The 9857-nt window shown below is 45.4% G+C and overlaps 1 protein-coding gene across 1 annotated transcript in view; it reads right to left on the reverse strand.

The window, feature by feature from the left end:
- The window catches only part of LOC126480883 (ras-related and estrogen-regulated growth inhibitor), a 395339-nt gene extending 387561 nt beyond the window's left edge, over window positions 1-7778 (reverse strand). Inside the window, exon 1 of the mRNA XM_050104274.1 lies at window positions 7675-7778. The gene's annotated coding sequence lies outside the window, so the exon portion shown is untranslated. The remainder of the gene's footprint in view (window positions 1-7674) is intronic.
- Window positions 7779-9857: the final 2079 nt, after the last annotated feature.

Genomic DNA, 9857 nt, shown 5'->3' on the forward strand with positions numbered 1-9857 from the left:
ATGGCGGACAAAAATATAAAAAAGGGGGAACATAATGGACGAGAACAAACAAAAAGGGGGCGACTGTAAAATGGGGGCAAAAACCTTAAAATGTATTGAGCACAAAAAACCACACACTGGGACAATTAAAAGAACTGACACTGAAGCGGTGTACTGGCTGTGGAGTTGTCCGAGGCGACCTGATGTAGTGATGATACATTCTTCACTCCGTAGGGGTCCACAGATCCCTCAGACTGCAATGTTGGAGGTGGTCGCTGGGGTGCTGAGTAGTCTAGTGCTTCTGTAAGAGTCCACTTCAACCTGCAGTACAAAGATGGCTGCCAACATACTGGACGTTCCCGTGGCAAACGTAATGTGATGGACTGCCGTGTCGAGTGTCGCAGAATACAAGTCTCTGTTCTATACTGCTTGCAGTCTCGACTTATACAGGTTACGGGCAACCAGGGATGGTTTAGAGTCTGAAGTTTCCTGCCTCTTGTAGGTAACTCCATAAATCATACTTCTGCAGGATAACGTTTAGCCACATGTTAAGGGAAATGAGCGAATCTTCGAGGATCGACGGGTATCGTTGGTTCTCTGACACGTATGATTGTCCGACATATCGCTCATCGAACGTGTATGGATATTGTTGAGTTCTCCCATTGACTCTTACCATTTATAGTTGGATCTAGTGAAGTCTTTGCAACTGTACAAACCAGGCTGTCCAATGCATACCATTCTGCCTTCCTGGAGCATTTCATGTTTGTTTTTTCAGGACAGGCAGGTAGCTCAGAGACGTCACAGCGAGCTGAGTGTCTCAGCGCGGTAACCTCCGCAGTGAGTGGAACGCACTGTGTATCTAACTATTTGTTAGAATAAAGGTGATTTATGTATCATATACTTCGTCTTTTATGATTTCATTGGAAATAAGGGGAAGGCATTCAATCCTCGCGGACTACACACTTAGAAGTTATGTTTACGAATGGGGGAGCCACTGACCTGTTAGGGAACAGTTATGTATAGACTCGGTTAGTTGACCACTTGTCCGCTACATTTCTTCAGCCAACACTGCTCGTATTTTATTGGGACGCAGACACCAAATGTGGACGATGATTCTCCAGCAACATATCAAAATTTTCTTTAATTTCAGGCTCTGATTCCAGTAAATGAGGACTTCGCACCACACCTATTTCTCAAAACAGAGATCGTGTGCACGTTTGTGTAATTATGATCCTTAGTGTAGAGTCATGCTGTTAATCTGCAGTACAAAGTCCCCCCCCCCCCCCCCCCTGCTTTATGCAGTGTTGTAAATGAAAATACAGCACATCATCAGAGCCGTCTTTGGTAGTAAGCAGACTAACGAGAAAAGAAATTCAGAATGACAATGCAAGATCGTTTGTGAAGCTGGACATGTCGACTGTTCCCCCATGAATGATCAAAGTTAAAAATTTGAAAATATTTTTCTAGATAGTGCAACTTTACAGTTTAAAGATGACTTTTTTTGTACACCTTTAAGTGGCTTCAAAGTGAAAGTAGGTTTACAGTAAACGCTGTATCAAAAATTGGAGTCCAATATAAAATTGTTTATAATTAATCCTTTGCTTCCATCATTTATAGATGATGAATAAAATAAAATAACAATTATTTCCCAGCATCGACCATGTACTAACGAACACAGCGGAGAAACCCTCCGTCCAGCAGGAGAGTACCTCCGACCAGAACGTTCTGCAATCTGAGACTGTAGTGCCAGCTATACCAGATCAAGTGAGAATCACCTGATACCTCCGCCCGTCGGTGTGGCTGCAGTATCCTAGGCACACGTAGCTCATTACACCCGTTGTCAAAACAACAAGGACAAAGCTAAATAATCTGAACCATAGCTCGAAATGTAATAATGTAATAATGTTACTCATATATTGACAATTCATATTGTAGCGCTGTCTGACTGGTTGCAGTAAATAGTCGTATTTCAAAGACTAACGGAACTCCATTTACAACAAGATCAGTGGCCGTTATACAGAAGATGGACGATAATAACAGACCACGAATCATACGACAGATGGCGTGAGTGATTCACAGCAGAACGTTTCTGCACAAGAGCTTAAAGCAGACGGAGTAGAAAAACATGTGGGACGAGCCGACGAAACTACACGCTGGCCACTAAACTTGCAACTCCAGAATAACAAACAACGAAATGCTACTTATGTGCGGTTACTGTACAGCAGAAACAATACATATTTAAATGTATGGGTCATTTGGTGGTATAAAGCGTGTGAAATCAAGCAGACTACACTCAGCTGCCCCCTATGAAAGTAGCAGCTGCTCCCGGCTGGGTATGAAGGTAAACTGAGCTTACTACCAGACAGATGGACGAAATTCCATGTAGCTTCATCTCTATGTGTCAGTCTTTCGGCAACCCATGGCCCCATATTTTCAGTGTGTCGGTGATCTAGAGAACGTGCTGGCAAGGGCAATACTGGAACAGCCTCTGTATCAGACCAGGGTATCATAACCGCAGGTGGTGTTGCGCAATCTTCATAAAATATGTGAGGCGATCAAAGAAATTCCGTTCAAAGGCCGTACAGTCCAGAATCTATATATCAGACAAAATCTCCGTGAGCATTGAGGCAATCACCCCACCGACGCACCAGGGTGAAGATACCCGTTTGTTAAACCACCATGTCCGGTTGCATGAATAATCTGTAATGCGTGCTGCACATCCTCTTCCGACAGGACTTGTCGACCCTTCAAGATCTTTTTTAATGGACCGAAGGAGTGATAGTCGCATGGGGAGAGATCAGGACTATAGGGCAGGTGTACGAGTATCTCCCAATCTTCCTTAATGGGTAAAGTAGGCGTCCCAAATCTATAGGTGTCTTGTGTCGAACCAGGACCAACACGGAACTTGGCGCACCATTCCGCAATGGTGTTATTGGACAGACATGCTGCCCCTTAGACTTTCCTCATACACCAATGGATGTCTACCAGTGTTTGTCCTTCAGCAGCTAGAACAGAATAACAGTACGTTGGTCCTGTAATAGACGCATTTAGTTGCCATAGTCACGTTTCTGCATTTACCACATGCACAGTGGAAGGACACGAACGCTACACTAATCTCTTGTGTCGGTACTTGTATACCCTCATCGGAGTCATGCTACATTTCGTATACGCTGCAGCAACGCCCTCAGACAAAGTTTTTCATCGTCCCTTATATAACGCCATGGAGACCACAGAAGATAGGGTACAGCCATTGTCATTAACATCGAGAAATGTCACAGTTACTGCCCAAATTGTCGACAGTGCTAATCAGAGGAGATTGTATTGTATACCCAGTGGGACCCTGTACCGTCACCTTGAAGCTGGATCCGCATGGAGATGGCGGATGCAATCCGGCACCGTTCGTTCTATAGTATCCAATGCACACGGATTCTTCCACTGTAACGCTGTACAAAGAATCGTCTGAAAAAGTGACTGCATTATACTCCTGTGTACAGCACTGTTAGCGTGCCTCTCCCTACTGTAGCGTGAAGGGAATGCACAACAATGGCCACAGTGCTAACGACCCTTGGTGCTCCAGAAATCGACACGTTGTCCGCGTAGACACTAGTCTAGCTGGAGACCAGCCGATTTTCTGAGTCAAGGTACGCAGAGTGGCTGTACATTCCTGCACAGTCCTCTCCAGCGCTAGTCGCATGGAACCATTGAAACTCTGGGTGGCGTTTAGTATAATTCTTCTAATCCCATCGATTACGTATCCTAAGTCGTATACCTAATAACGCGAGCAGCCAGTACGCAGTATTATGAACTGCAGCCTTGAATGGCCGAGATCTTGCGTCTCTTGCATTTCGACGTTTCTCCTTCTCAGGCAAGGGGCAACGCAATCACCTCATAAAAAAATCAACATTCAGATACGATCAGTGATGAGAAACCAGCAGAGTAAAGTTTGATTGTACACGAAATGTAGACAGTGTTACTCATGTCTACTTTGAGTTGCTCCGCTTAAATGCTAGTCGTTTGCATGTCCAAGCAGCAGTACACTTCATGATAATTTGACGTTTACTATAGGCCTCCTTACGATTTTCACGGCCAGCAACATTGTACAGCGTACGTAGCGTGTTGCACCTTTCCTAGAAAACCTGTAACCTTCTGAAACACGACACAGGTTCACTACACACTGCACGAAAATCTAAGGCAAGTGGATATGTCACTGTAACTGTGCAAATGAAAGAAGAAAGCTGTAATTTTCGAAAAAAGGATAGCTGTAAGCAACATACCGAAAATAGAATCTCGAAACTGCAATATACACTTCTCTTTACTGGCGGAAGTAAAACTATGAGGAGGGGGCGTGACTCGTGCTACGGTAGCTCAGATGGCAGAGCACTTGCCCGCGAAAGGAAAAGGCTCCGAGTTCGAGTCTAGGTCCAGCACACATTTTTAATCTGCCAGGAATTTTCATACACTACTCTTTAATAACATGGAGCATTCTGAATGAAAAAGCCATAGAAACATATGCTTTATTGTTAGTGCGTTTCGAGAGACAGTATTTGAAACTCACTGCGTTTGCACTCTGAACGCCCCATGTAGTCAAGAATTTCCTGTTGAGTTTCTCTGTTAAGGTGTAATGTGGTTTCACCTACCAACGCATTGGTTATTTGAGTTTAGAAACCTGTCTTCACGAACAGCGCAATTCTTACAGAATCTCTTTCTCGAAGTACCACCGGGTAGTTTCATTGGCGAAAAAACCTCAAACGTCACAGTACGGAATTCATGTTCACTATCCACATTGAGCGGTACAATTTTTGAAAGGGATTTATTCTGTTCGACGTTCAACGTCGATTATCGGGACGTCGGTCAACCGAACGACCGCTTAACAGAACTGTGTACTCACTCGTACCTGTTACTCTCCCACCCTACCGTCCATCATCCCCCTCGCTCCCAAACCAAGTTTCCCACAGTAGTCGCCGCACTGTGCCACCGCTGGCCGAACATTGCTTGTAATGGCGCTTTCACAGGGCGCTGCTGACGGGCCAAGCCGCCAGTCGCTGTGTTTCAACAATCAGCACATTTCTGTCGGCTCGGCACTGGCGGTAGAAGTAGCGGCAGTATCGAAGCTGTTCACAGCAACAGCTGCGCCAGCTTAGAGTTGAGGCGTGCCGCTCCGCGCAGTTATATACAGGCTGAGTCACCTAACGTTACCGCTGGATATATTCCGTAAACCACATCAAATACTGACGAACCGATTCCACAGACCGAACGTGATGAGAGGGGCTAGTGTACTTGTTTAATACAAACCATACAAAATGCACGGAAGTATGTTTTTTAACACAAACCCACGTTTTTTAAATGGAACCACGTTATTTTTGTTAGCACATCTGAACATATAAACAAATACGTAATCAGTGCCGTTTGATGCATTGTAAAATGTTAATTACATCCGGAGATATTGTAACCTAAAGTTGACGCTTGAAACCTCCGACGTTCAGTTGCGTGTTGTAACAAACACGGGCCACGGTCGGCGAGCAGCATCTGCAGGGACATGTTTACGATGAAGACCGTGTTTACGAGTGTGGCTGTAGTGCACTGTTGTGGTTTGGTCTAGCTGTCGCAGTGTCCGCATGTAGCGCTTGCTGCTATTGTTATTCTGCATTCGTCTCCGCACGCAGACCAACTGTAGTACACCGTGTTACCAGACGTCTGTGATAGTGTAGTGTTGTAGGAACTGTGACCATGGTGTATTCGAACTCTGAAAAGGCGGAGATGATACTCATCTATGGCGAGTGTCGACGAAATGCAGTTAAAGCCTGCAGGGTGTATGCAGAACGGTACCCGGACAGAGAGCATCCAACGTGCCGCACATTGCAAAACACCTACCGCCAACTGTATGCAACAGGTATGGTCGTAGCACGCAAACGGGTCCGTAACAGGTTCGTCACAGGAGAAGCGGGTGCAGTTGGTGTGTTAGCTGCTGTTGCCATGAACCCACATATGAGTACACGGGACATTGCGAGAGCCGGTGGACTGTGTCAAAGTAGTGTCATGCGCATACTGCATCGTCACCGCTTCCACCCGTTTCATGTGCCGCTACATCAGCAATTACATGGTGATGACTTTAATGATCGAGTGCAATTCTGTCAATGGGCATTAAGAGAGAATGCGTTGCAGTTCTACCTGTTTACCGATGAAGCGGGTTTCACAAACCACTGGGCAGTGACTCTACGGAACATGCATTACTGGTCCGTAGACAATCCTCGCTGGCTCAGACAGGTAGAGCGACAGCGACCGTGGACTGTAAATGTATGGTGCGGAATCATTGGCGACCACCTCATTGGTCCTCACTTCATTGCAGGGACCCAAATAGCTGCAACATACATCGCGTTTCTACAGAATGATCTGCCAACGTTGCTCGAAAATGTCCCACTGGAAACGCGTCGACGTATGCGGTATCAGCATGATGGTGCACCTGCACATTCCGCAATTAACACTAGGCTGACCCTTGACAGGATGTTCGACGGGCGTTTCATAGGACGTGGAGGACGCATAAATTGGCCAGCCTGTTCTCCTGATCTTGCACCTCTGAACTTCTTTCTGTGGCGTACGTTAAAGGAGAATGTGTACCGTGATGTGCCTACAACCTCAGAGGATATGAAACAACGTATTGTGGCAGCCTGCGGCGACATTACGCCAGATGTACTGCGGCGTGTACGACATTCATTACGCCAGGGATTGCAATTGTGTGCAGCAAATGATGGCCACCACATTGAACATCTATTGGCCTGACGTGTCGGGACACACTCTATTCCACTCCGTAATTGAAAACGGAAACCACGTGTGTACGTGTACCTCACCCCTCATGGTAATGTACATGTGCGTCAGTGAAAAAGACCAATAAAAAGGTGTTAGCATGTGGACGTAATGTGCTGTTCCAGTCTCTTCTGTACCTAAGGTCCATCACCGTTTCCTTTGGATCGCTACGTAATTCGGTGCTCTCCGATACACACGATCGAACAGCGGAGGAGTAGTACTCATGCTTCAACTTTAGGTTACAATATCTCCGGATGTAATTAACATTTTACAATGCAACAAACGGCGTTCCATCTAAAAAAAAACGTATGTTTGTGTTAAAAAACATACTTCCGTGCATTTTTTATGGTTTGTATTAACCAATTACACTAGCCCCTCTCCTCACGTTCGGTCTGTGGAATCGATTCGTCAGTATTTGATGTGGCTTACGAAATATATCCAGCGGTAATGTTAGGTGATATATAGTCGAAATAAAGAAAACACTTTTTAATTTTCAAAGTCACGCTCAAGAGAAAAGTAAATAATAGCAATACAGCATGTGACAATGGCACTTTTTAACGTGATTGATAAAGGAGAACTGATAGTTAAACACAGTAGTTACTGAAACTGGTGTTGTGCTATCGCCTACACATTTCATATTTCTGGAAGTTAGAAGGTGCTACATCACAAAAGTCAATTATAATAGAGCAAATATTTATACGACGTTCTCTCTTTCACCTTCAGTGCATGTCCCTTCCCACCTGACATGATTGGTATGCACAGTACTTGTTATTTGCTGCTGAACACGGTTTCCCGAATGCGAAGTGGGCGGCTGCAGACCCGTTCCCGCACACAAAAACGCCTGCAAGTTGTGAAGCGACCCCGCAGCGGAGAGGTGCTGTGGCGGGCGCCTACCTGTTGCTGCCGCTGCCCTGGCGACGCGCCGGCGTGCTGTGTGTGCCCTGGTCCGCTGTCCGCTGTCCCCACCCACTCCAGCACTCGCGGTCCGCTGACTGCGGCTGCCACTGAGCGACTGCCTGCAGCGGCAGACGCGGCTAAAAATAACGCGAATACCGGCCAGAGTGGGGGCACGAGGGTAGGCCAGGGGGCGGGCGTCGCGCGCCGTCGTCCACACGAGTGGCGCACCTGTCACACGGCCCGGCCGGCCACTCTGCCATCCACACAACACCAAAATACCACAAGTGCGAGGCCCGCGTTACTACAGAGAACGACAGCAGAGTTCCTAGTGGCTTGGCAGTGAACTTGGAGTACGACAAAATATGGCGCGAGAATCGTATTCTAATGCGAAATATGTGATTTGGATGACAAAATAGTTCATTTGTATTTTGTGGGTGGATCTCGACGGCCAGTAGTAAAGTGCATGCCTGGAAAGCGAAGGGGTTTTTGTGACTTTGCGAAGTTATACATTTGAGAAATCTGAATCACAAAGTAAGATTAAGTTCTTGCGGCTGGGGCTCACAGTAATGTAAAATTTTGTAAATAATGTCGTGGTCACTTTAAATTTATTTGTTTGTAAAACCAACAATGCAGTTTCAAACGTATGGCCACCGTGTTGTGGTCTTCAGTCCAGAGACTGATTTGATGCAGCTCTCCATGCTACTCTATCCTGTGCAAGCTTATTCATCTCCAAGTACCTACTGCAACTTACGGCCTTCAGAATCTGTTGGGTTTACTCATCTCTTGGTCTCCCTCTACGATTTTTACCCCCCCTCGCTGTCCTACAATACTAAATTGTGATCCCTTGATACCACGGACTATGTCCTACCAACCGATCCATTCTTCTAGTCAAGTTGTGCCACAAATTATTCTTCTCCTCAATTGTATTCAGTACCTCCTCATTAGTCACGTGATCTACCCATCTAATCTTCAGCATCCTTCTGTAGCACCAGATTTCGAAAGATTCTATTCTCTTCTTGTCTAAACTATTTGTCGTCCATGTTTCATTTCCGTACATGGCTACACTCCATACAAATACTTTCAGAAAAAGACTTCCTGACACTTAGATCTATACTCGATGTTAAATTTCTCTTTTTCATTAACGCTTTCCTTGCCATAGCCAGTCTACCTTTTATATGCTCTCTACATCAACCAGCATCAGTTATTTTGCTGCCCAAATAGCAAACCTCATATACTGTTTTAAGTGTCTCATTTCCTAATGTAATTCCCTCAGCATTACCTGATTTAATACGACTACATTCCATTATCCTCGTTTTGCTTTTGTTGATGTTGATCTTACATCCTCCTTTCAAGACACTGTTCATTCAGTTCAACTGCCCGCATCTCGTGGTCGTGCGGTAGCGTTCTCGCTTCCCACGCCCGGGTTCCCGGGTTCGATTCCCGGCGGGGTCAGGGATTTTCTCTACCTCGTGATGGCTGGGTGTTGTGTGCTGTCCTTAAGTTAGTTAGGTTTAAGTAGTTCTAAGTTCTAGGGGACTTATGACCACAGCAGTTGAGTCCCATAGTGCTCAGAGCCATTTGAGCCATCAGTTCAACTGCTCCTCCAGGCCCTTTGCTGACAGAATTACAATGTCATCGGCAAACCTTGAAGTTTTTATTTCTTCTCCATGGATTTCAATTCCTACTCCAAATTTTTATTTTGTTTCCTTTACTGCTCGCTCAATATACAGATTTAATAACATTGGGGATAGGCTACAAACCTGTCTCAATCCCTTCCCAACCACTACCTCCCTTTCATGCCCCTCGACTCTTACAACTGCCATTTGGTTTCTGTACAAATTGTAAATAGCCATTCGTTCCATGTATTTTATACCTGCCACCCTCAGAATTGTTAAGAGAGTATTCCAGCGTACATTGTCAAAAGCCTTTTCTGTGTCTACAAATGCTAGAAACGTAGGTTTGCCTTTCCTTAATCTAAGATGGGTCGTAGGGTCAGTATTGCCTCACTTGTTCCAACATTTCTAGGGAATTCAAACTGATCTTCCCCGAGGTTGACTTCTACTAGTTTGCCCATTCGTGTGTAAAGAATTTGTGTTTCTATTTTGCAGCCGTCAATGATAGCTCGGTAATTTTCACACCTGTCAACACCTGCTTTCTTTGGGATTGGAATTATTATATGC

Source organism: Schistocerca serialis, chromosome 5 (assembly GCF_023864345.2).
Source record: "Schistocerca serialis cubense isolate TAMUIC-IGC-003099 chromosome 5, iqSchSeri2.2, whole genome shotgun sequence".
Taxonomy (NCBI): Eukaryota; Metazoa; Arthropoda; class Insecta; order Orthoptera; family Acrididae; genus Schistocerca; species Schistocerca serialis.